The 27,702-nt window shown below is 52.4% G+C and overlaps 1 protein-coding gene across 3 annotated transcripts in view; it reads right to left on the bottom strand.

Moving 5' to 3' along the window:
* The window catches only part of LINGO1 (leucine rich repeat and Ig domain containing 1), a 151,099-nt gene that overhangs the window by 48,729 nt on the left and 74,668 nt on the right, over window positions 1-27,702 (bottom strand). For 2 of the 3 annotated variants that reach the window (XM_076348485.1, XM_076348486.1), the window contains exons 3-4: window positions 22,717-22,887; window positions 17,190-17,275 (exon numbers count right to left, since the gene is read on the bottom strand). The gene's annotated coding sequence lies outside the window, so the exon portion shown is untranslated. Of the gene's footprint in view, window positions 1-17,189; window positions 17,276-22,716; window positions 22,888-27,702 lie in introns of those variants that run through there. The other variant, XM_076348487.1, reaches the window with a different exon arrangement.

Here is a 27,702-nt window from a genome sequence, read left to right on the forward strand (position 1 = left end):
GTGCCTGCTTGGGCCCGCGCTGCCGACCTCACAAGCCCACCCTCTGCTTCAGCGCTGCCCTCCCCAGGGAGCGGGAGGCTGCAGCAGGATGCTCCCATGCACCAGGGCACTGAGGAGCAGGAGCTGCTGCTGCTCCCACCGCTGCTTTCCTCTCCAGAGTCACCAGGAAAAGCCCACGCTTCTGCTGCCAGAGCATATTTGATTCTTCTGCTAACCTGACCTTATTTAGTTCATTATAAGCCCCCAGGACACTGCAACAGTAACTTAAAAGGAAAAAGAAAAAAAAAAAAGCCTAACAAAAGCACAAACCTTTCCTCTGATCAATAGTGCAGGCAACTGGAAAAGGTATAATTCAATTTGTCAGCACAGTTATTAGTTACTATGATGGAGCCCTTCCTCCCAGCCCCACTTCCCTCGCTGGTCCTGACGCAACTGTCTCTGGAGCAGGGGAGCAGCCCGTGATGTGACACAGAGCCAGGGAAGAGCTGAGACCTAGCAGCCACACACGAGCTAACTGCGCTATTGCCTGCAAGCAGTGGCAGGGCTTCACTGCGCCTGGGGAGAGGGCGAAGGAGGGAAAGACAGAGGTTCCAGTGTTAAAAGCAGTGGTGACATCTACTTCGTCCTTCCATCGGCTTTGCAAACTCCCCTCCCTGGGGCACACACAGCATTTAGGGGCTGCCACATCTGCATCCTCTCCTTGAAATGCCAGTGCCACCGCTCTTCCCAAGCGTGCCAGTCCTGCCTTGCCGTGCACGGTCCACTCGCTGCACCCTTCTGGGATGCTGGTAAAACCACATCCATCCTCAGCAAGGACCCACCAGGGGACTGTCCCTGGGCTCGTGTTGCTAAAGCTCCCCTCTTCCTTTCTCATAGGGAGGGCTGGGGCAGGAGCACAGCTGGAACAGGGGAGAGGGCCAGTGTCCCCAGAGAGCTCTGCTGTGGACCAGCTCATGGCCAGGGAGGGATCAGCAGGAAGGGAAACACACCGGGGCACACGCGGCCTCAGAGAAAATCAATTACCATAGGAAACAAGGGGCCGAGAGGCTTTGGGGAGCCTTATCGTACGCCTTCTATTGCTCTCCATCAGCAGCCTAGCCTGAAATTACCTCCCGCTGCTCCCAAGGCACAGTGAAAGCGGAGGGGGAAGATGCACAGCAATGGGTAGCTGTGAATACCAAGTGGTTTCTGCATGTGCCGATCCTCCTTGTCCATCCCTTGGCACGGTGTCTCCTGGAACACCTATTTGTCCAGCCCAGAGATCCTACTGGGGAGCAGAGAGTGCCTGTCGGGCCACACCGCACCACCCGAACCTCTGTGAAAGAGGCATTTACAGCAATACAGCCGCTTAGCTCCCTCCCTGCTCTCCTCCCCCAACTTCTTCACCGGGGAAACCTCCAGATACGCATCCAGAGATGTCTCTTTCCATTTGTTGATGTCGACAGGCATATCACACACACATTCATTATTTAATCTACCTTTGAATTGGGCTAAATAGTTCTAACGATAATTACAGAGCATTTGTATTTATAGAAAACTGTCATGCACAATCTGCATCCACACAGATAATGCCGCTGTGATCTATAAATACGGTAGGGGATGGTGTGGGAAGGCAGACGATGCTCCTAGTCGCCTTGAAACGCAAAACGCATGGACGGCCTAACCATGCTGGGAGCTATTACAGCTCTTCTCCTTTCGATCGTGCCGCAAACAGAGAGCTGACGTGCAGCCGAGCAGCCATGCGACATCAGCAAGGACAAGGGCAGGAGCAGACCTGCCAGTGGGGCACGGAGAGGCCGGACAAGGGAAGAGCCACCCCTGGGAAGCAGGACAGGGAGGGGATCAAGGGGAGCAGGAGCAAAGGGAGATGGGATGCAGTCTGTGCTGCCTGGCACAAAGGCTCAGAGCCCCAGAGGAGGAGCAGAGTGAGAGCTGGGGAGCTGCAGGGATGGGGAGAAAGGAGGGAGGATTCACTGTTCCTCTTCACACAGCAATAAAAGTTTTACAGCAGCGTAGCCAGCTCTTATGATTTTATTGCCAGTATTACAGAGGTAGAGCTTCTCAAAGCCCCAGCCCCTGGAGTCAAGTTAAGACGCAGGAAGCGTGGCTTTCATTAGAAACCAAGGGGAGAGGGGAGGGGCCAGCCCTCCTGGCTGTGCAGAAACACTGGAGAACGCCAAAAACACTAGGCTCCAACTCCAGATGGCAAATAAAAGGAAGCCAATATTTTAATATTTGCTTGTTTTTAAAATTATCTTATGCCTTTGAAGTGGAGGTGTGTGGCGAGCAGGGAGTTGGGCAGCTCCGTAGTTTGGGAGGACTCGCAGGAGGCAGCATTAACACTACACCTTGGTGAGATTCTCTATGAATATCCCCATGGTGCCCCCCTCCCATCCCCCCAGTCTTTCGGCAAGTCTCACACTTTCCTTCCCCACCTTCTGCCCCGGCATGGAGCCTCAGATCAGGCGTGAAGCAGAGACACCCCAAGCAAGCCATGAAGCCGTTTTACAGGCGGGCTCGTGATCAAGAAGGGCAGGACCATATGGGATGCTGCTCAGGGCCGCGGAGCATGGGATCGTTACGTTGCCTATCCCCACACGTGCACACACACAAATTATGAGTACTTATATTGCATTAGTGCCTGGAAATTTCATTCCAGTCATATCCCATTCAGTAAGATACTGCACAGATACAGAACAAGCAGCCTTTTTTTTTTCCTAGAGAGAAAAGCTGTGTTTCTCTGCATACTGGTTTAAAGCAAACACAGCTAGAGGCTGTGCCCGCTTGAGCAATGGCCTGTAACTGTGCCAACGAACAGGGGAGAGATGGCAGTGCAGTACCTGCGTTCATTTGCTTTGAGATCTCCTTGTGCTGCTCCCGTAATGGATCTACCCAACCCTGCTCTGCAGAGACTATCCTCTGCAGGAGGAAGAGTCCAATCCAGGCCCTGCGTTTCCTCAATTTAGGGCTTTAAGTCTCATGTTTCCCATTGCTAATTTACAAGCAAATATTTAGCCATCTGGCAGCCCCATCCACTGGGCAGCAAAGCGAACCGTTTGGCTTTGCTGCTGAAAGGGCGAAGCCGACATTAAACTTCTCTCCCTGAACACTGGGTACCCCCTTCCGACGCAGCACGGCATCCACCATTTGGCAAGCCGCTCCTCTGCCATCTGCATGGAGAACTCTCCAAAGGGCATGGAGGCTGCTAAATATAGCAGAGCAGCTTAGCAAACATTTGCAGCCAGGCTGAGAAGACTTCTCTCAAAGTTGTATCTTCCCGGACTATCTCCCTTGCCTGTGACATCTCGGATATCCTTAAACACCTCTAGCATTTTTCAGTCCCATTTCCTCTTTGGAGTCTTTCCCTTCCCCTCTCTTCCCTATTCCCTTCTCACTACCACTCTTCACCTCTACTTTTACATTTGATTTCTCCTAACACTTCCCTTCACGCTTGGAGGAGGGCTCTAGATGATGCCAATGCTCCTTTCCCAGCCCACGGATCCTCAAATGCAGAGGGGGAGATCATACAGCCCGTGGGCTGACTCTGCACTCGCTTCTCCACTCCAGGACCAACTTCTGCACACAACATCCCTACTTTCACCAGCTCTTGTCCATGGAGGGCCTTCCTGGCGGTCCCGTCCCAACTTGCACGGGTTGTGCACCATTTCTGTATGGGGCTCCCCTTTCTTTGGTTACCCAACTAGCAGCCGGTGGCAGATGAGAGGCTGATTTTCCCACTCCTGTGTGAAAACCCACTGTCTCAAGTAACCTACCTTCTGTCTGACTTGGAGCACATGCAGTGCCACAAGCCCTGACCTTCACATCTGTCTGCAGCTTAGCAGTCCCTTACTCCTTTTTCCAGGAAGGCACAAGGCCAGATGCCTCCTCCTGGCTCAGTTTTCACCTTTCCCATCAAGGCCCAACAGGGACCAGGAGCAGCACCATTCGCAGCCCCGCTGACCTGCTTGCTTTGCCTTGCACAAAGCCAAAGCTACTAAGAATGAGGAAAATTATTGTAGGGCTGGGCTGAACCTCACTTGCAGACTTCTTTTCAGACAGCTTGATCCCATCATATTCCCCCGTAGAAGAAACAGATGCCTAGTCGTGTTTTATCATAGCAAACAAACTAAGCAACAGAGAAGAAAAACAAGCACCCAGCAATCTGAGCATGGACAAGCTTGGCATGAAGACAGCCCTTGCTGCTGCACAGGTCTGAATTGTTAATAGTGCAGCTCCTGCAGTTTCCTCATTGGGAGAGTAGAGAAAGGGAAAAAATACAAGAAAACAAAATCCCTTTAACAATGAACTCTCATGTTCAGTCAGACGTAAAAGACAGGAGAAGGGGGAGAGAAAGAGAGAGAGGAAAGGAGGAGAGACAATAGAAGACAGAGTACTATTTCCTCTTCAAATATTTATTTTCAGGTCTGCCTTGGAGTGCTGCTTATTGAGATATAGAGCCTTGCTGCGTGGCAGCTTGTAAGCTCCTGCTGCATGTGTTCACGGCACTGCCTCATCTGGATGTCTGGAGCCGCTGGGAATTCCCATCAGCCCAGTTCCAGACCCTGCAGAGGGCAGCTCTCTTTTGGGTCCCTTCCTGGGCCCTCACCTCCAGGCACCCTGCCATGCCTGCTTCTCCAGCTCTCCATCCCAAGCCCAGAACCAGGCATCCGAGGAGCTTATCTCCTCCAGGCGCTGTGCTGGACTCTAGCTGGGACCTCAAAGCACATGGTCCAGCTCCAACCCTTGGCTCTCTGGCCAAGGCATGAAACAGCATTGGAGCTGGGGCCCTGGCCTTGGCACTCAACACTTTGGGCACTCTCAACATTTGCCATGACGCCCTCAGGACAGCAGAGGTGGCCTGCATGGAGATGGGAGATTCTCCATTCGGTCGAGTGGGTGAGTGGAAAGTAGTGTCCAAGCAAGGTGGTAGAGAGCCCCGGGCTGCTGGAAGTGACATATCTTGGAGGAGAGCCAGAGCTGACATCCTGATCACAGACAGCAATTAAGAAATTAAGCCATCAGAGAGGCTTTTTGGGAGGGGTGAGTGTCTGTGGTTTGGTCAGATGCCAGAGCAGGTCAATAACATTTGTCCTTCCCCTCTCCGCTGCAGATGGAGATCCTCCTCTGCTCCTGATCCCAACACAGCCGCACAGCTCCCTCCCACCACCATGCACCGTGGAGGACACACAGCGGCAGAGAGGGAGAACATCAGGACTCTGCAAGACAGTGATGGTGGGGAGAGGCATTGGACAGAAACCACCTCGAGAACTTAGACCTAGCAAAATCAGCTTCATCTTCCCCTGAACTACAGCCCCTAGCTATAGCTCGAGCTCTTTTTTGCAGGGAAGGACAGGAACTTTCAGCAACGCTCCCTGAGCAGATACCAGGGGCCATTCCCCACCCAGCCCATGTCCTCTGGGCAAGAGGCAGCTCCTGGGCAAGGACAGCCATGCCCAGGGCACCTGGCACCGGGGCACGCTGCCACAGGCCGCGCAGCACATGGTGCATCCAGAGCAGTCCTTGGGGTGGGGGTCCCACCTCCACATGACAGGTTACACACACGACCCACAGCGAGATCAGGGGCATCCCGTCTTATCTGAAACGCTGCCATCCTCCAAACAATGGGGCCTGCAGGTCACAGGGGAAAGTCCTTCACTCAGCTAGAAACCCTGATTAGCCCTAATTACTCCCATCTCCTGTGCAGCTCAGCTCCATGTACCAGAAACCAGGACAGTCACAGTGCACCTGCACAAGCTCACAGCCTCTTGCTGGCTACTAAATTACATGTCATGAAACTGAGAAAGCTGTGTTTCCTTATCTGAAAGACTGTGCTGGGAACCACGTGGAGAGAAACCCAGCTGTGTCCCCAGACACACACGAGTGTGATGGACTCACACCCGCGCCTCTCCCAGAGCAGCACACACAGCTCTCTGGCACCGCAAACACCACATCCTCCTCCCCATCCCCTGTCACTCAGCAGCGCTCCTCCCTGCTGCGCTCACGCATGCCACTTACTCCCACCCCAGCCTCACACACTTGTGTGTGCACATCTGCACTTGCACACAGGCAGCCACACACAGACAGCTTCCTCTCTGTGCCGGGCCTGAGAAATATTGATTTATTTCCCCCCTGCAATATTTCGCTTGGCTGAACAGATTTAGAATTGAAGAGTCAGACTCTGCCTAGAGACCAGAACCGTATTTAATTCCACGGTTTAAGAAGCCCTGGAGCAGGTTATTCTTATTTTAAACTACCAGTGCATTTAAAAGCAAGTGACATTTCAGGGGGATGGGGATGGGAGACGGCTGATGCCCTCTGCCTCGGTCCAGCCAGTGCTGGGAAGAGTTTTGCAGCTCTGCTGCTGCTGCTGCGCCGCGTCCCCACAGCCCCATCAGCTGCTCTGCCCGCGCCAATGAGAGGCGAGGGGTGGTGGCGAGCTCACGATCAAAGCTCAGGAGACCTGTTTCCATGTCTCTCTAACCGAGGAGAAAAGAAAAAGAAAAGAGAGGAGAAAGGAAAGGTGTGAAAACCTCTGATGAAAATTGCTCGGTGCATTGAGGTTTCACAATTCATATTGTCTGCTCCCGTACCCAGGCCCTGCTCATGGAGCAGAGTCCTCAGTAATGAGCAATTTGCAGATATTGAACGAAGACATGGTACCTTGTCCAGAGGACGGTCCCTGATGGTGCATGATCATGGAGCAGCGCTGCTGGAGGGCAGAGCCGTCCATATCCACCCCCGCACCCCCAGCCCAATGCACCCTCCAGCCTGCTGTAAGTCAGGGCAGCCACTTATCTCCACAGCCGCACCACCACAGCTCCCAACCACGCAGCCTCAGCCTGGATTTCCAAAGGAGATGCAACACTGACTTTTAAGGGAGAAGGGGGAGGGAACTACAATAGCAAAGGCTCGCCCAAAGCATCTGTGAGCCTATGCCAGGTCCAAGCAGTTGTGCACAGACCAGGCTTGACACACACACTGCCTCCTCAGTGCCACACAGAGCACGTCTGCTACCCGACGCAGCAGCAGAGAAAAGCCAAATGTCCCCAAAATGGATGGTCCAGCTCAACAGAAGGAGGCATCCAGGCAATCAGCCCTACCAAGGAACAGGTGAAGGTACACTGGAGAAGTTGAAAGGAAACACAGGTCCCTACACACTCCCCTCATCTCATCTCTAAGGACTCTCAGCACAGGCCCTGCTCCACAGCAGTCACCCTGCCCTGGCTAAGGCAGTCTAGTTGGTGGGTTGAGCACGCAAACCTCCACCGCATCCCCTTTGTCTCAGGCACCACCTCCAGGTCCCTGCCATTTCCAGCCACACAGCTGTCCCCAGCGGCCCTGCGACATGCCCACAGAGCAACAGGCAGACAGACATGCTCTTTACAGCCTCTAAATAATGAAGATGAAGACACCAGGTGCCAGACACCTCAAGGGCACTCGGGTCCATGTGTGTGCACACGTGTGTCTACTGAACAGAAAGAGATCGGCAACATGACCGAGTGCTGCTCCTGAGGCCCCCATGGGGCCAGAGACACCTGCCTGCTGCTGCGGTGGGCTCAGCTGGGCTGCAGCGAGCACACAAGGGTCTGCTCTGTCTTGCACTGAGAAGGCAGAGGCACCAGAGAGCTGCTCCTCCAGCTGGGAGACAAGCCTAGCAAGGCTGTGGTTTGCAACCCGGGAGCTGTGGAGCCCACAAGGAGCTACAATTCAGTGGGAGACATGATTCACAGCAGGGCAAACTGCGGGCTCCCAGGGTGAAGGCAGCCCCAGGGGCTGTGGTAGGGGCTCAGGACAGCTGCGGTACGGAGAGATGTAGCACCTACCGCAGCAGCCTGTGCATTAGCTTGCTGTGGTCTGCTATGACACAAAACATTGTTGGCTGTGGCATTGTATTTTGACTGAAGCAGACAAGCAGGAGAATGAAAATGGATCCTTTCATGTAAGCTCCCGCAAACGCTGTAACAGCTCTGCTCCTTGCTGGTCCCATGTGTGCGGGGTGGGGGGCGAGCCGGGATCACACCGGGCAGGGGGAAGAGAGGCTGCAAACTGCTCCTGGCCTTGAAAGCATAGGCTTGGGCACGGGGAGACAGGCAGAGCACGCCAAGCAGCCTGATGGATGGTTTGGACCTGCTGCTAGGCAGGCCAGCGCCTGGGGCTGGGGGGTATGGATGCCATAGGGCATCCCAGCACTAAGGGGCAAGGCTGGAGAGGCAGGTACAGCTTAAACTCAAGCTCATCTATCTGGCTAATGCCAGGCAGGGACAGCTCCAGCGAGACTTGGTCATTTCAGTACCTAACAGGGCCAGGGCTGCTGTGAGCTTGGGTGCAGGGAGGTCACAGATTGGGGGGCTGTGTGGGGACCCACCGCACCTGGGGAAAGGTCCAAGTGAAGAGGAGACAGCTGGGACAGAGCAGGAGGAATGAAAGAGCACAATTAGCTGTGGTAAAAGCCAAGGCTGTGAAAACACATTACTATTAGTGTAATTACTATTATTGCAATTTTTTTCCCATATTTGATAATTCAGTAAGAATTAGTCTAACAGAAGAAAACTTCTTCTGTTAAATGCTAGTGAATATAGAGAAGTACAATAGCGTTTCACTTTACATCTGGACATTTCTAAGGATTTACCCATTTCTTTAAGATAACAGTTGAGGAACTTTACAACCAAAATTTTCTTTCTGAAGGAAAATGGCAATCGCTTCATAGAGAAAACAGCAGAATGAAACCCTGGGATATTTTATTTTTTGTTTTTCTGCCCCAAAGCAGCAATTCAGCAAAACAGAGCCATGCCTACAAACTTCCAGTGCTGCTGAAGATGCATTTTTCTCAACAACCACCACAAGAACAAGCAGCAGCTTCTGCAATATCTTGTCTCAATCTGCCAAGACCAGCCAGTGTCACCTGAGCTACTAAAAGCTTCAGCATACAGGTGCAGCCAGGGCACCCCTTCTCCTTCCCCCATCCTCCTGGAGAACTAGCACAGCCTATAGCTACCCATAATGAAATGGCTTTAAAGAACAAAGAGTGTATGAGGACGAAGTCAGAATGAATCAAAAAAGTGTATAAAAATAACAAAAAAGCATTGCAATTAGCTAAACTGTTAAATGAATAAAAAGGTATTAAATAAAGTTTCCTGAATGTCAAGTTGACACAGGTTTTTTTACATTGGAAATGGAATGGAAAGGAAATGAGTCCCTTGAGTAAACCTCCTTGCTCCAGGGCTAGGCATTAAAGGCTTGCTGGGGGATGTCACTGGCTGAGGTCCCTTTGATCTAGGCTGCTGGATGCAGCACACATCTTCTCCCAGCCAACACCATCCCGGCTGCCCTGCTCCTGCATCCTCACCATGGGGATGGTGCAACGAGGGCTGCTGGCACGGGCAGGGCTGTCCGAAGCAGGGACTCTGCACTGTTTCAGATGCATGGGGAGGGGAGAGCTGAGTGACTGCTTGTCCCCCACCGCTCTCCAAATGCCACCGGTGGGCCTTTTTAATCAGGGTGCCTTTGCATCCCCAGCTTGCCATCTCTCCTCCAAGTAGGAGAAAACAGCAGGGCTGCTATCCGTCACATCTCCACCTTCACCTCTCCCGCAGGCACCAGCAACAATTTTCCCTCTCTGGGGAAAGCAGCTTTGTTTAGCAGCATGTTACCTGTCAAAGGCTCTTCCCTCAGCACCTCCTGAAGCAAGTGAAACCTTTCTTTTTGAGGAGGAGGGGAGATGCTCCCTCCTGCGGCAAACACTGCCAGCTCCCTGGCACGAGAGCGAGCACCTTGGTGGGTCACAGCAGGAGCTCCGAGAGGCAGCCCGGCTCCCTTGCTCCCCACATCTACAGAGCAAACATCCAGCTGCTCAGAAGCACCAGGCAGGCTGATGACGTTCTTCCATGCCTGCAAGGTCATTTATGGGAGATAACTACGGATACAGAGACATGTATATATGCATATACATGTGTATTTCTGGATTTCTCCTGTGCTTTGTATATATAACCCAGAAACTTAACCAGTGAGATACTGACAAACCCATCAAATGAAGCAATTTGTCTCAGACAATTGCCTGAGTTGCCTCCGATATCGCTGTCTTGCCACTGACAGTAAGAAGCTCTTAAGTGTCCTGAAATTGTACCGCGAGTTCCCCAATGCTCTCACCCCCGCCTTCACTCCTCTCCCTCGAGCTCCTTCCCGTGTTTCTCCAGCAAAATACTCTTACGCAAATAAACGTGCAGGGAGGCACAAAAAGCATTTTGTCTAGGATTTCAATACAACCACGTATTTCTCATTCAAATGTTCAGCTGTATCCTTCAGAGATCAAAAGCATAGTACTGAAATGAGGCGAGGCACGAACATCCCAAGCCAATAGCTCAAACTTCCCTTTCATTCCTGTCCTGGCTGAGGGAGCAGCCAGAGGAATCTGTCACCCCCACCGCGGTGGCTCCCAGGTGTCACAGACCCAGGGCACCTGTGCACACAGGTACAGCTCTGTCACATCACCCATCTCTCTCCTCCATCTCTGCACAAAACCCCTCAACAGCCATAGATTACAATAATGGCCATTAAAGCCTTTATGAGAGACATCTGTGCAACAGGCAGGTGATCTGGGTGCTATGAGGTCTCCACAGAGGTGCAAGCTGGGGCTCGCAGATCCTAGACAGACTAGAGAAAGCTCCCTGCTACCAGAAACAGGGGGTCTGGCCCAAGGAAGGGTCCCCACGTCCTGCACCAGCACCCAGAGAAGCCACAGCTTCCATGATGCACAGCCTCCTCCAGCATGGCCGGCACTGGAACATCACTAGCACCCACTGCCACCTTCCCCCAGTGGAGCTATACAGAGAGGGAAGGATGCATGGGTGAAGTGCACCCTGCCCCAAAACATGTCCACAAGCCTCCCCTGCACCCCTACTTTCCAGCCAGAGACCATCTGCCAGCCTGAACTGCACCATGGGCTCGGGTTTGTTAACAGGGACCAGCTCCCCTGCCCAGCATCCTCCACGCTGAGCCTTTTAGCCCTCCTTCCACCTCAAACAGCCCTTTCCCCCATGGGGACCTACATGATGGGGCAACAGGGCTGAGCCCTGACAGCTGCCCTGCTCCCTTCCCCATCTTGGTGAGGAAGGTGTTCAGCAGGAGTTACGGGGTTTGGTACCTTTACTATATAATATATGAACTCGTACCAGTTTTATAAGCCCCTCTTGGCTCAAATCACATTGTAATTCCGAACAGCCTTAAACTCATTTAAATCCTAATAAAAATACCGCCCTGCATTTGCTGCTCACTGGTCCCTCTGGCTGCTGTGACAGCGGATCCTGTGGAGTTGACAATGCTTGGGACACTGCACACCGGAAACCATCCCTCACAGGCGGGGTTGGGACGTGCACGTAATAGGACAACTAAAAAAATAGATGCAGGAAACAGACCTCCAGACTGATTCAGGATGATGCGCGGAGCAGTCGGCTGCCAAAGCTTTCACAGCAACATAGAAGAGCAGCGGCACCAGTGCTGAAACCTCAGCGTCCCACCTCCTCTGGGACCCCAGAGGAGGATCAGGCCAGGTACACAGCTCTGACAGGACAAGGCACCTGCAGACAGCACTGCAAGGGGTTTTTAAAAGAGGACAGGGAATGGCTAATGAAGCGCCAGCAAGTAACAAACGCTGTGGATGCTGCGGGAAGTTTGTGCATGAATGGCACAGGTACCCTGGGGGCGGATGGGGACAGATGCAAGAACTTGCCCTGGTTTCCCACATTGCCTGGTGTGCCAGTGACAAGGGGGGGCCACTGTTACAGCTTGGGGGCACGTCACACCACAGGGAAGGCGCTGTGACTGCATCTCACAGTGCATCCTCCACCCCCGGGCCACTGCGATGAAGCACCAGTCCTGCCCTTCCCTCCCAAACACAGACAAGTGGGATTCGCTTTGGCTGTGCTGGAGCAGGCAGCGAGGGGCTGGGTGACAGGGACCCTGAGAGCCCCAGCTCCTGTCAGCAAGCCTGTACAGCTCTCCCACCTCACCCCAGGCACAGCAGGAGTGTCAGGTCAGTGCTGACCCAGGCCCTGCTCAGATGCCCAAGATCACCTCTCCTACCCTCCCCAGCTCTGCTGCTCCACCACTCCCTACAGCATCCATGTGCCCCTCTGCAGCCTCTTTCCTCCATGTCCAGCTCTGCTCCATTCCCAGCCCTCCACTCCGCTCACCCTCCTCGGCACTTGCCCAGCACTTTACGCCTGGCTGTTCTTGGTGATGACATTAATAAGCTCCCCTGAAACAGTGAGATTATGAGCTATACCCTTGCAGCAATAGAAATACTAATTACTGAGATAAATGGGAATATCAATGATGAAAGTCAATATTATTGCTTTCTTTGTTCCTGTTTGTTTTATTTGTAGATGAAAAGACCACTCAGCCCATCTCCCCAGGATGTGGCTGGGAGCTGGAACAGCTCCTCTTGGCAGGCTTATCCCAGAGCCATGCTCTGATAAGAAATCATACTGCACACATGCTTGCAAAGGGCTCTAAGTCAGCAGCTGTCAAAAGCAGGCATTGTCTTTGATTGATTCATAAAACTGGAGCTGCCTCCGTTCCCCACTCCAGCACCAGGCGAGGGAGGATCTAGGGGAGGGGGAAGCTGTAACATGGGTGGAAGTGATTAATTGTGGAACACAGCACAGCACTGGGAACGCTCCACAGTTTGGCTGGGTTTGACACTCATGCCTTCATCCTCCTCACCCAGCAGTTTAGCCACCAAGATGGGAACTGAGGACCCCTTCCAGGCTCTGACACTGACTCTCGGGCTGACCTTGGGCGAGTCCCCCAGCACTGCCGCAGCCAGGCGAGCCCTTACAACAGCAATGTTGCCTTATTCAGCAAGTCTGCTCCCTCCATGTATTCTGAGTCAGAGCTGCTGATTTCAGTGACAAGAGGCTTTTTTTTTAAGCCCTATTAGCCTCACAGAGCTAACACAGCCAAGAGCAAGTGAATGGGATGCTAATTTTGGATCACACCTAACAGCATCAGGAGAGCACTTCCTGACGCAGCCCCCTTCTCCGCAGGCAGGAGGGTGTGCTCCCCATGGCCACGACCCACTGCCGTCTCCCCCACATCTGTGGGAGGCAGGGCACAGCAAGGAGGGAGCGGTGGCATGTGCCCCGGTGCACAGCCCAGCACACCCAGAGCACAAGGGACATTTTTCTTGTTCCTAGTACACCCCAATATGTCACTAAATTGCCTCCATTCCCTTCCAAGTCCTCAGTCCATCACCTACAAATATTCATGGGAACAAACCAACCCACTGACCCTCAACTCGCCAATCTCCAAGTATCACCAATCTCCAAGTATCAATACAGTGATCACTCCCTCTAATGAATACAAACCAGCCCAGCCCCTCTCCATGCTAATGAGGACAAACACTCCTGCTGCCTCTCTCCAAATGCAATGAAACCAGGAGAACTGGAAGCCTTGCAGGAGTAATTATGCCAGTTTTTAAAAAGAAACCAGCCTGTCCTGAATATTTCATGGAAGGTAATTTTTTTTAAAGCTTTAAAACCCTTCCCCCCCCCTTTGTGCATATCAGGGTGCAATTAAGCAGAAAGTATCAGCGCATAAACCCAAAGAAACAAACTGCCATGCACACCCAGCTCCTGCTCTAGCTCGCTCCAGCTTCTTCCCTGTGTTTAACATTAATGTGACATCCCAAGCTGCGCGTGCACAATACTATCTCCCACCCCGAGAGAGGGAAGAGCTGTCTGACTGCTAGAAAACCTCAAGTGCCTCCCAGCCTCGCTAACACGGTGCCCAGGCTCCTGCTACAAATAGTCCCCGATGGTCCCTGCCAGGGCTCACGGGCACTGCAAAGCCCTAAGCATCAGGCACCCCGCATGAAATCCCAACACCGCAAAGCTCTCTGGAGCCACTGGACTGCCGTGGTGGCATCCAGGTTTGCACCAAGGGCCAGCAGCTGCATGCATGGTGCCATCCTTGGGCTGCACAGCCTGGCTCCCTGCCTAGCTTATTAGCATTTTGCACAATTAATATTTATTTTTGCAAATGTACTTACCAAAAAAAATTAAACAAAAATCTCTATGTTAATGGCTTTATCGGTCCTCGGAGTGAGATGCTTGGAGAGAAATCAGGCTTAATCTAGAGAGCCAGGTGGGAGCAAGGTAAGGTGTGGAAAAGAAATTCAGGGCTTTTCTTGGCCCCGCTGGGGTGAAGGGGCAGACCTCCTGAAACAGCACCTACCGAAACAGGCTACAGACACCTCTCCCTCTGTTACACCTCCCTCTCCAGCCTTGTTCTCTCTCAGCTCTTTCCAGCTACCCTATTTAACCACAGCAGCTTTTGGACCAGCTGAAGACAAGAGCATCCCTAGTGTCCCCACTGTCCTATGCAACTTTCTTGGTGACAGCCCTAACACTGCTGCTACTCCTACATGAGACATGCCCCCCCCCCCCCTTCTGGGGGCACCAGCTGGTTCCCTTTGGGACAGCGTGGGGTGTCGGGGGTCCCAGGCAGCATCTCCTCTTGCACAGGCAGCCAGGCTCTGTTGCACTGATTTTCCTTGCTCTGAGCTAGGAGACCATTCAGCAAAATGAAGTTAGGAGGGGACGTGATGTTTTCCACCAGACAACTTGTATCGCTCCTTCTCAAACAAGTGCTGAGCTGCACAGTGAGGCACACTCCCAGGACAGACACCTTCTGGGAAATGAGCTGCCATCCCTTTCCTCCTCAGCAGCTCCTGCCATGCCAGGTGCTGGCACCCAGTCCCTTCCCCTCTCTCATTCTTCCTGCACCCCCAGGTCCCCCACATCCTCCTCCCTGTTCCTGGCCCACCCTCACAAGGGGGTTCTGGCCCATTGCAGCATGAGATGGGGAGCCTGGGGTGTCCCTGTTCACATTTATAGGCTTTTGATATAACCCTGATGCTGAAAACTTGCTTCTAAAAAGTGAAAATCCAAGGCACTCCTGGGACGTAAGGGAAGCTTAGTGGAAAGCTTGACCTATTGCAAGTCTGTGACTGTGTCACCAGAGCTAGCAACAGCAAAGAGAGGGAGGATTTTTTGGGAGCATTTATGGCACACACATTCAGAGAGGAAGAGAAACATCCCTCAGAAACCACTAGGTTCAAAGATTTGCTCAGTTTAAACACTAAAAACTCATGCATTAAAAAAGTGCACTCAGGTTCATCCCTGCCTCAGAACTAAATAAAACCTCTGACCATAACATCCAGCCCCAAGGTTCATGGTCTCCTTGGGCAGAGGGCTTACGCATCTGCTCAAGGCTCAGGCTGAGATCCCCCCTCCCAGCACCGGGTCCTGCTTCACTCCAGGCTTTTGGGCAGGGCGGGGGGCTGTACACTGACCCCAGGGTGTTCAGGACCCAAGAAGTGGCTGCTGCCCATCTTTATGCTATGTAGCACCTGGCTGCCCTGGTCTTGCACTAGTTAGTGGAGAGACCAGGCTGAGAAACACACTACGCCCCCCTCCATTATCCCAAATTTCCTAGGAAATAGCTTTTTTCTTTTCTCAAAGGAAAACCAAAACCACCTCATTTTCTAAATACTGTTCTTAGGAAAAATCTTCAACTTTTGCAAACAGCACTCGGAAGAAGATATCCAAGTCTAAACCAAAATTAGATGGCTCTCAGTGCTCGTTTTTTCAGGGAGGACTTTAACCAGCACGACTGTTCCCCAGCGGAATTTTGTTTTGATAGATCGCTAAGAATAAATGTGTTTTAGGGCTTGCTGCTGAGAATGTGTTTTGACAGAAAACTGCTATTTCCACAGTCCCTCCACTTGCTCTGTCAGCCCTGAGACAGTGGGAACTCCTCTGACCAAGCATCCTTTGCACGCAGCTCTCCCTGGGGCCCAACCTGCAAGGAGTGCCTGCGGGAGCAGGGAGGGACAGGTGCCTGGGTTCATTCCTGCTTACCATAAAACGGGAAGCAGCAACAAGAAGCTGGAGATACCTCTCCACGAGCCCCTCTTGTGTAGGAAGATGAGGCAAGGTGAGGACGCAGGCCCCTTTTTTGCATGCATCAGGTTGAGCCTATGCAGCCTGCTCTTTGCTTTGAGCAAAGAACATGATGTAAAGGGGAAATTATGTATCTATCTGTGGGCATGTGTCTGAGCGTGAAAGCCAGTTCTGCCTTGCTGTTTTGATTCCCTTTTTTCTCTGAACCCGACATGGGCACAGGAAGCTGCCTCCCGGGCAGTCCCAGGTGAGCCTGAAGCAGAGGTGTCCCTCCTGGCGGCACCTGCAGCACCAAGATCACAGCACACCCCGCCATCCCATACCACCTTGGACAACATCTAATTTGAACAATTCCCCTCCCCAGCTCTGGCATATAAAAGATGCTTGAATCATCCTAATTTTTTTTTTTCCATTAGGAAACTGAATTGTGCTCTTCAGAGAGATCCCTTTGTTCTCTCCCAAGGACTGACATCCTGGGAAATTGCCTTAGCCCAGTCAGCTCTGATGTTTGCTGTCTCACATGTTGCCTACATCAAACTGACAGTTCACAGATTTCAGCTGAGGATTTGTATGTACAGTACAAGCTGAAACCTGCTCCCGTCTTTTAACTGTCCCGGCGAGAGCGCTGGAAGGAGGCTGAGCCAGCAGAGAGTGCGCAGGCTCTGTGCAACCGTAATAGAGACATCTCGGAAAACCCTGCCTTTTGAGGACCCTCTTGCCTGCCCTCTCCTGGAAGATGAAACTATTTCTGCCCAGCATCCCCCAGGCTGCAGTGTTCGGCTGTCTGCGCTGGTTCACTCCATGCAGGCAGCGTTTTCCCCTTGCCGATGCAATACAAGTTGGAGCAAGCCCACCTGCCTAAGCAGAGCCATATGGCCCCATGGCAAAGCCCTCCTTTCACAACAGTGCCACTGTCCAAATAGTAATTTTGGATGCCTCCCCCCCAGCCCCCGATAAAATCCTCCCCTGTGCAGGCATGATGGATTGAACATTTCCTATCCGTTCCAGACATGCAGGCAGCACCTGCCCCGGATCCTGTTTGAAAGCTGCATTGCCTTACGCCCCAGGAGGGCTGGGTAGCAGCCCCGGACTACAGGGAGGGGGGAAGGCATTTCTACCACACTTACGGCAGTGGAAACCAGTCCAGTCGTGGACTCAGCATGACCGAGGCATGCGAGTGTCATACGCTCAGCAATACAACAGCGCCCGAGCTCGTGTGCCACCTACCCAGGTCAGATGAAGGCAGGATGCTGGGGGATCAGATGCCAGGGGCGTGCTGGACTTCGGCCTCTCCTCAGCTTTCCACTCATGCACTGCAGGCAAAACAATATCGCAATTAGGGCTTTAAACCTAGCATTTGAGAGGCAAGCAGGGGAGAAATTAAAGCTATGAATGTTTTTCCCCTCTCCCTCCCAAAACCAGAGCTTAGCTGAGCTTAATCTTCATCTGAGCTGATATTTAAAAGCTATAAATCAGGCTGCAACAGACAGAAAAACGCAACTACCAAAATTTAGTGGACCCACTGCTGAAAGGACCAAAATGAACTGCTTAATAGAAGCCATTTTCCCATTGAAATAGAGCAGGCCTGTACTTAGCAGAGCATTGATCTGCTGACAGCTACTGGGACAGATTTGGGCCAGAGCACTTGGGAACCATTTGCAGTGATCTCAAGAAACACATGCATGCAAAAGCCCTCTGAAAAACACTGTTGTAAAACAGGGCTGTAGCTGTCTACAAGGCCAGATGCACTCACTGGCCTGCATGGGCTCGCACCATCCTCAGTAAGCCTCCCCAAGCAGGCAGCACTGCCAGGGCAGCTCAGACCCTGGCCTTGCTCCTGGCTGCATCCCTGTACCCCAGCCTTGGCAGCTCCAGGTCATGCAGAGCAATAAAATGCTCTACACAGGACAGGAATTGCAAAACACCACTAAAGCCCAGAGCTGCAAAAGCGTCTTGCAGCTCAGGACCCCAGTGATGGGGCACAAGGTTCTGGCTGGGGGACACTGCATCCTATGGACCTGGGGTGTTTGGGGTCGTCCCATAGATGTACTGGGATTTGGAGATGCTGTGATACAGCCAGGGACAGCCCAAAACACATTCCAGAGCAAAAGCACCATTGCAACCTCCCTGGGGACAAGAGGTTGGGCCCTGCCAGATGCCAGGAGCTCCAGTCCAGCCAAGGAGGGCATGGGGACAGCAGCTCTGTGCCACCCTGCCCTCCCACAGCCTCACCCTGTGCTGCCATCCTGGCAGGTAGGGGATGCTCCCTAAACCCACCTGGGCAAGCTGGCCCCTCCACCTGCCCCATCCCACAGCTGCCCCACACATGGGAGGCAGCACAGCCTGGTCAGGCTGTCAGCACCAGAGTGCCCAAATCAACCACATCCCAGCCTCAGGCTCACCCCCCCTGCTGCTGCCACAGCCAAGGCACATGCTGGAGAGGGGGCAGCACAAGTACCACGGCTGTGGCTCTCCTGCCACATGTGGAAAGAGGAGTGTCCCACATTCATCTTTTCTCCTGCTGGAAACCATTTTCCAATCATAATTTTCACTGTTTTGGGGGATGATGTCAAGGCAGGGGGACGTATTCCTCCCTTTTTGGAATAAAAGAAGTTATTTCTCTGAATCCTGAGCAGCTCCACAAGCGGCGGGGCACAGAGGAGCCTCAGGAGACATGAGCACTGCTGGAGGGGCTCCAGCCCCACTGTGGGATTCTGCCTGCCCTTGCCAGCACAGGGACACAGCACTGGGCTGGCCAGGAGCCTCTCACCTGCCCACTAGCTTTTCCAAAGCAGTTAGCATCTAAGATAACCCAAGGACACCCAAGTAAAGCAAAAACATCTCATTTCCAGAGGTGTTGAGTGCCCTTGGCAACTTACTGGCTTCAAACCCAGGTGCTCACTGCCCCCAGCCCTTGGCTAATTCTCACCATCACACAGTCTCCACAACAGCAGCAGAGAAACAGATGACTTGGAAGACACATGGGGCAGGGAGGACACAGGCAAGGGGGGATGCAGCGCTTTCTCTCCTGCCCAGCCACCTGAGCCAGCCCCCTTATGCATATAGCTCCTGCACAGACTGAATCCGTAACACCAATTAATGGTTCATTGTTTGCTGTGGGTTTTTTTATTCCCATTGACTACACCCCCTTACAAACTCATACACTTCGCAGATCTTACAATGATTCCAAAAAAGCTACCAAAATAAGCCTTCCATGTAAAAACCAGGAGCAAACCAATGCCTCCGCTTTAGGGGAACACAACCTGTCCAACCATGCTTCAAAGGACATCTGAGGTCCTAACATTGCTCAAGAACCTGCAGAAAGCATTGAAAAATGGGAAACAACTTATTTGGTTTATTTATTTATTTTTGCTTTCGCACATCACTTCTTTTAAAAGACTAAAAACATGTTTATGAATTTAACATATTTAAATGGATCAAAATCTGTTTAGCTAGGAAGGAAAACAACTCTCCCACCCCAAACTTCTTGTGGGCTGGGACCTGCTTTTCAATCTTCCACCCACAGCAAATATTTCAAATCCCTTTTTAAGCTGAAAGGCAAGGCTGCTTCTGGGGACAGATCAGGCAGAGGACCTGCGTGGGGGGCTCTTCCACCACTCTCCTCCATCATTGCCCCAAGCACCCCTTACCCAGAGAGTCAGAGACCTGGGCTGAGGGGTCAACTGAGAGGCAGGGGACAATAAAGGCATCTGTGTGTGGGGAGAGCATCCAGTGAGGACAGAAAAAGTGAGAAGCCTTCCTTCCTCCTCCTCCATCAGCAGCTTTCCACAAGGAGGATCAATGCAGCCCACTAACTGCACCGTTGTTCCATTTTTAATTAATGAAAGAAAAAACTAATCATTGAATTAAACTTCTCATTACTCCAGCTGAATACCCACTAAGTAAATTTAATTACTGTACGAATTGGGTTTCTCCCTGCCTGTTTCATTAGCTACTGATAAAGATGAAGGGGGGGGGGGAAGAGAGGGAGAGATGAAAACAGAAAGAGAATGGAAGGTGGGAATAATAAATGTAAAAACAGAGGTAAATGATTCAGCAGGTTTCAGAGGCTTCCAGTAAGGGCCTAGGGAAAGACCCTTCCACCCCTCCCAAACCAGGCTGGAGGGATTCCCTGTGGGATAAACCCCCTTCCTCCAACCCACCTCCCGCCCAGGAACAACCACCATCTTCTTCCAGGCCCACATCACGCATAGGAACATACAGCCCCACGAGCTCTGCCTCCATGCATCTACCCCCACGTCCCAGAGGCTGGTCCCCGCTCCAAGCACCCCAAAGCTGAGCTGTGCTTCAGCACAGGCACACCGCAAGGACCCCTTGGCATGGAGGTCGCAGGGATGAGGTCCTGCCACCCTCCCCAGCACTGCCACTCACACACCCTGGGTTCACAGCCACCTGCAAAACAGCCAACAGAGGCTTGGGCACAACTGGCTCCCCTCCAAATAAGGGCAGACACTGATTGCAGATCTGCAATAACCCTTGATCCCTTCTGATCTCACATAGCTCCGAACAGCCAATTTTTGCCTCTGCAACAAAGGCAGCAACCCTGTAACACTTCAGCAGGGAGCTAGTGCTGACAAAAGCATAGGGAGCACATGAGAATGGATATCAAAGACCTGCTGTCCCACCACATACCGAGACACCTGCCTGGTACTCTTTGTATTTTAAGCCTTTCTGCTTGAGTGTGAGTCCTGTGCACCCAGGCTGCTGGGAGCCAGGGACATGCCAGCAGCATGCTCCTCCTAAGAAATCAGAGGACATATTCCTGCAGGCCCCCCCCCGCACAGATTTTGTTTATGGCATGATTTTGGGTCTCTCCTACTCTCCCCACTACGATTCACCCCTCCATTCCTCCTTCCCGATGAAGGGCATGAGCCATTGCAGGGCAGGTGTAGCCCCACACCAGGGAGGAGTCCAGCAGTCCCCACCAAGCACAGCAATCTCCCTTCCAGCACATGCCTCCACACCCAGCAGTTCTGCTATGTGACTGTTGATAAGGTCACATTTGGGATAAACTGGGGGTGGAGAGGGTGTAGTAAATGAAAAGTGCAGCCTCTTTCTCTAATTAGGTAGCTTCAGCTTTCAGCTGAGCTGACAGCACCATGGAGGGGCTACCTAGGTGCTCACAGTGATGGGATTTGGCAAGTACGGTCAGGCCATCTCCTCCTTGTCATTAAAGGGCCAAAAGGAGCCCATGTAGGTTTCTCCTGCAGCCCCATGGGTAGGGTCTTCTTCACCACAAGGCACTGTCCCCCTGCCTTGCATCAGCAGCTTGTGGCCCTCAGTGCCCAACTGCTGCTCTTCTGCAAGCCAGGGTGCTGCTGGGAGATGGGCTTTCTCCCTCATTCCCATGACTTTGCTACATCTTTCGACCCCAAACCAAGCTGACATGTTTGAACCTCCATGCTTTGGCCATGCAACCAGCCACCTGTCTCCCTTCCCTCCTTGCTGCTTCCCCAGCCCTTTCCTGCTCTCCTCCCTCCCCAGCCCAGCAGATTCCTTCCCCAGAGGGGTTTCTCCTGTGCAGAACAAGCCCAGCTGCAAACACTTCCCGGGCAGACCAGAAGGTCCCTTCAGTGTCACATCAATCCCCCCCTAAACTGGACTTTCTCAAACACTGGACAGGGAAAGCATTGAGATAACAGGCACAGATGCTGTGGGGAGCAAATGGGGCTGGATGAGACCTGCCGTGCACCCGTGGCACCCAGCAGCAGCCAGCACAAGTCTGGGCACCAGTGCCAGTGGCCACCACCTTGGCCTTGGGGCTCCATCCCATTCCCAGGGGGATGCCGGCTCCCAGGTGGGCTCAGCACAGCATGCTCTCCTCGCAGGCACAAGCTTTCTGCCGTAGCTAAAATTAGCTCCCACAGAATTTCTCCTGCCATCCCTGAAGTCATTGGTACAACATGTTCTGCCACCACAGGCTCTTCCCAAGCTCTCACTCAAAAAACCCAACGATGCGTAGTACATGCCTCGCAGCTCCGACTCCCTCACACACACAAAGCAAATAACCCCGCAGGTTTTGCAGACACCACCTCCCCGCTCTCTGCGCTGCAGGCAAGGCTCCCTCCTCCTGCCTGCCAGGGCTGCCCAAACTCCCTCGCACTGCCCACCAGCCCCAGTGTTAACACCCATTCCTCCAGCTTTCAACCCCAACAGCAACACATTCTGAAGATTTGGGCTGGGAAAATGGGGCAGGGAGGGTTGTTTGCTTGTTTGTTTTGGTGGCCAAACTGAGAAAAGAAATTCAGGTTAACTGAAGTAATTTTTCTTTGCTGAATTTTAAAACCCCAGTAATAATCTGGGGCTGAATGAAACATTTTGTTTGGTCTGAAGTGAAGCTTTCATTTTGTTTGTAGGTGGCTTCCCCCCCCACTGAAAAAAAAACCTAGAAAAAATTCAAAATGAAATGTCATCTCGAAACAGATGGCTGAAAGGTTTCATTTTGAAAATGTCAAAATGAAACTTTTCAGTGTTTCACTTTTTTCCCCCAGCCAAAACCACTTGCTAAATACAACCTGAATTCGTGAGTTGTTTCTGTTGACTGAAACCTGAATTATTTGGTGCATAAGCTGTTCACTCAAAGCCTTTTTTGCAGGCCTGCGTATACACCCCACGCTGTGCATTCTGCTGCAGCGGGGAGATGCACGTGGAGCAAACTGGAAAGCGAACCCCGTAGCATGTCCCTCTCCAGAGAAGTGGCACAGGAAAGGAAAGCAAAAGCCCAGGGACTTACCGTGGCAGCAGACCTCTGCAGCTTCGTTTCAGGTGCTGGAGGGGCTTCCCGTGCAGCAGAGGGAGAGGGGGATGCTGCAGCCCCAGGTGGGAAGGACAGGGTGGTCCTGCCTGTCTCATGGGACCCAAAGCAGAGCAGCAAGGCACCTCGCTCAGTGCTGGACACGCAGCCCTGCAAGACAGGAGGGTGGGGAGAGCGTGAGAAGTTGCTGAAGGGAGGAACGTCCAATTTGGGCAGAAAAGGAGGGAGATTTTGGAAGCTGAGGCCAAGCACAGTTAAGGGATTCGGGCAAAGTGGTGGCAGCAAGCAGCTGCTGACCTGACACCACACTCTGCCCCATGCAACAGTTTTCATCTCCTCTTGCCCTGCTCTCAAGGTCCACTCGCCCATCTGCTCACTAGCACAGGACTTTCTTTACCAGTGGCCACACAAGAGATAAGAAGGACTCCTGAAGTATCACACTAGCAGCAAACCCAAGCAGAGGGACCTGCCCTGCTGGAGAGCACATCCAGGAGGGGTTGCTCCCTCCCTCCCACAGCCATCGATCATTGCAGCTAGCCCACACCACAGCAGCATTGGCAGACAGTCATCGAGGAAGGCTTTGCCCACCTGACTACTCTTGCTCAGGGAGGGATGACATTCATCCCAGAGCTGGCCAAAATCAGATCCCAGGGATGAGCTCTAACCACTAGCTGGTAAGCAGCTCAGGGCTGATCAGATCTTACTGGCAGCAAGCCCCATGACCCCTCTCCCACGTCCTGAGGCCATGAGGAGGGTGGTCCTGGGTGCTAGTCCCTGCCACTGCCTTGTGCCAGGACCACAGCCAGGTCACTCCATCCCTACACGGCAAGGCCTGTCCCCCAGCTGGGTGCCTAGGTGACACTGCAATGCTGGAGGGCAATGAGCCCATTCAACCACACACACCAGGCTCCCACCTTCAGCAAGCAGGAATCAGGTTTTGATTGCAAAGTTCACAGTCCGAGCGTTTTCAAGCATGAGCAAAATCCAGCAGCCCCCAATTCTGCCTTCAGTTCAGGGCCTCAACACAAAGGGAATGGAAATATTTAAATTGGCTTTAATCCTTCCTCTCTTCCTCTCCCAAATTACCCCTCAGTACTGACCCGAGACCTTGCATTTCCTTGCCAAGCACTGTGACTCCTATCGCTCCCCCAAAGAGCTGCAGGATTCCTGGGGTGCACTGGCAGTGTGCAGCAGAGAGGAGCAAAACAGGTCAGATTCAGGAGGATGTTTTAAAAAAAAAACCCAAACCTTTAATCCAACCCAAAGTCATGGTTATAAAAATCTGGTTTATGTCCCACAAGAAGCCAGGTAAGGAAATCACATGCCACAAAACCCTATGAGAACAAGAGCTGACACCTAAACCCAAAATCCACAAGTCAGGTACAGACTTCAGATTAGAAACTTAGGTTCACTTTCTTTTCCCTTTTGCCTCTGGCTCAGTTCAGGGGCAGCTGCACTGAGATACTGCGGGAGCATTACCCTTCCAGCACCAGCACATGCCACAAAACGCCGAGGCTGGTGTCAGAAAACCTGTTTTTCGAGATCACTAGCCCGATTGCTAGGTGAAAGAGGATTAGATGAAGCTTAGACTAAGCATCTCAACAGTATCAAGCCGTAAGACGATGCTCAGCCATTGCTACTGCTAAGGTAACACAGAGACAGATTTATCTGCTAAGAGAGAAAAATCTTACTTCAGAGAGCCCTCCTCAGCACAAAGAGGGGTATTTGCCGGGTCCTCAGTAGAAAGCTGTGTGTCCGCAGGGGCAGGGCAGACCTGCCCGCAGGCAGGAGTCTGCCGGATGGAGTCACATGGAATAAGAGGCAGACTTGCTCCAAACTCAAACCTCCTCCCAAGTTCAGGGGGGCGGCAGTCGGAAATTAAGCCCATCTGTTCCTAAAACACTGCGCTAGCAGAGAGGCGAGGAGGCTGAAAATCTGAGCTCTAAAGAAATCAAACGTGCTAGAGAGACAGAGCCAGCGAGCTACCCGTCAGGGAAGGGATGCTACATCTCAGGCTCACTACTGCAATGAGTTTGGAGATCTTGGTCCAGACCTCAATTAAATCTCTTGAGCAAGGGAGCTGCAGCAGCACATGAATCCCCGACATTAGCCCACCCCAGTAGGGATGAGATAAGGCAGTCAGGGCTCCCCAAACCTCATGGATGAGCTGCATGGGGTGCAGGTAAGGGAAGGGAAACTGAGGCAGGCACCAGTAGTGCGAGGGGCTGGCAGGCAGGTGGTGCCATGCCAGCTCTGGAGCTACCACAGCCAAACTCACTGGTGAGCCATGCAGCTGCAGTGATCCCAGCCTGGCAAACACGCCTTGTCATGTGGAATGGTGTTTCAGAAAAGAATATTAAGTGATCAATCAGCATTAAAACCAGCCAGTTTTGACATGTTTAAAAGAAAATGTCTCCCTTTTTTCCTCCCTCCCTGGGCCCACTTTTCATTTTAACAATCTCCTCATTTTTTTTTCTACCCCCAATCCAAACAAACTGCTGTCAAGCCCAAACATTCACTTTGCATTTTTGCCACATTCATTCAAATAAATCATTCAGAACCAAACCTTCACATTCTCCCCTTCTCCCTTGAAAGAATGGTGCTAAACCACCCAGTCAGCCTGGAAATCCATTTTTTGCCTGGTTCCTGCTAAAAGCCAGGACAGCAGGGTGTTGGCTGGGAGCAGAGGCGTGGGAGGTAGCAGTCAGGTGGGATTTGGAAATGCTGCCTATAAAGCACCTCTTGGTGCCAGGACATTAAAAAAAAGCAGGTTTTACACAGCCTTTATCCCTGAGAGATGGAAATAACGAGGGAGCAGAATGGGATCAGACATGGGGAGACAGAGGGAGATTTAGGAGCAGGTCCTGAGCACCACTTGTGGTCCCTAGGGCCAGGCCAGCAAAGGAGGCAAGGTGGCTACAAGGAGGCACATCCAACATCAGGAACATGGCAGGAGAACCTGGTCCCTCATGTTTGCAAGGAGTAGAAACTCAGATTTAGCAAAGAGTATTTATGAGTATTGAGGAAAAAAAGCCATGCCACAGGGAATAATGGGGCTTTCTTGTGGATGGCAGCTGAACGGAATAAATCTATCCACTGGGCATAAATTGTTTAAGCAAAAAAATCTCTCTCAACTTGAATATTTTGTAAGAAAAATAGCAACAAAAAAGGAAGGAAAACTCTGAACCCTCATCATTTCTCTACTCAAGGTCAGAGCTGTTATTCTCTTCTGTGAAGGAGGAAAAAACATTTTTCACTAGTAAGTTCAGCCAAAAGAAATGAAACATTTGGGAAGCAAGTGCATTACTGCCTGGACTGACCTGCCTGGCCAGACTAGGCTAAATATCTCTATTTAACAGGGAGTTATCTTTCAAGAGTTGTGGGGAGGCTCAGTGTTGGGGCAGAGGGGCAGTCTGGTGCAAATGAGGAGGAGCACGGTGCTTCAGTGACCAGCTTGGTGCTTGCTCAGATGGGGATAGGGCAGGGCCCCAGAGCCATGCAGGGAGCCCTGCTGCACCTCTGACCCCAGGGGCAGGATCCTGCTGCCGTTCCTAGGCTGCTCCTGCCCTCATCCCGAGCGCAGAGGTGGCAGAGGCACCAGCCCCTCCTGTCATCTCCAGGAGCAGACCTGGCTGTGGCACGCAGCAGGGATGGGGCAGAGGCACCCAGGGGTAAGGGAGACATCAGCCACTGGGGCTACAGCAGTCAAGGAGAGCAGCCTTGTGTCAGAGCAAAGGATCTAGAGCCTCTTCAGTTATTATGCAGAGGCTGTGCTAAGGTTGCTGCTTTAGTGCACTGCAGGCACTAAATTAAGGGGACATTTACAACCCACAATGCAGAGAAGCAGCTGCTAAAGGTGGTCACGGTGAGTGACTTCACCTCTGCATGAAAGGCTCCACAAAGTCTCAGCCATGAGGGATCAAGATGGGAAAACAAGTCCTTCCTTCCACCCCCTGCCCTGCGCAGCAGGGCCAGGACATCTCTGGGCACTTGGAGCAAGTGGGGACCAGTAACAACCTGCTCTGCTCAGTGCCAGACAGGGTCTGAGACCTGCCCTGTTTGGAGGGGATGCAAAGCCCATGGGATATTGAAGTTTGGTCCAATTAGCAAACAAACTGCACCACCACCACCAGGACAGCACTCAGCTGGAGTAAACCCAAGGGATCTGCTCCCCAGAAATGAAGCTCCCCCAGACCAAGCCTTGCCAGGGCTACACACAGCACAGACCAGCAAGGCAGTTGTCTAGAGCATCAAGCAGTTCCTGGTGGCAAAACAAGCCCTGATATCTGCTAGACCTTTTTCACTGCCCATGATAGCCAAGCTGGCTGCAGCTGGCAAAACTTTTTCAGGTCATACAGGGTGACAGCTCCTGTGGCTCTTCCTGAGAGCAGCCAGCACCACTCCCTTCCTCCACCCACACCCACACCAAGCCCAGCTCACCAGGGCTTTCCACCTACCACTGCTCCTTCCTCCTCCTCGCCTGGCAGGAACAGCCAACTTTAGCACTGGCCAAAACCCAGCGTGCCTGCACGGATGAGCCAGCCATGCCCTGCACTCCCCCTCTTTCCTAGTGCCATGGCAGTGCCCAGCTCATTTGCTGACAAGTGGCAACAGGACCTTTTCCTGCAGGTCCAGGGATGTACCATGCTGTGTTCAGCCATGCAGAGAAGATGACGACTCTTGCTGGGAGCTGGCATAGATCTATCCCCACCCAAGGCACCAAGCCCAGAGGCAGTCACCTCCTGGAGGTGGCCGAGGGGAAGGGGAAGTGGAGGAAGACAAGGCAAGAGCAGAGATGAGCCAACACGCATGTGAGACAAGGAGAAAGGGATTAACTCTGCTCCAGCCAACACAAAGGCAGGAGGGTGCACGGAGAGGGGATCTCAAGGTCACAGCACACTGTGCCAACCAGCACATGCATTGGCTTTCATCAATAATTCAGCATGTTGGGTCACGAGTGCAACT

Source organism: Aptenodytes patagonicus, chromosome 10, assembly GCF_965638725.1.
Source record: "Aptenodytes patagonicus chromosome 10, bAptPat1.pri.cur, whole genome shotgun sequence".
Classification (NCBI taxonomy): domain Eukaryota; kingdom Metazoa; phylum Chordata; class Aves; order Sphenisciformes; family Spheniscidae; genus Aptenodytes; species Aptenodytes patagonicus.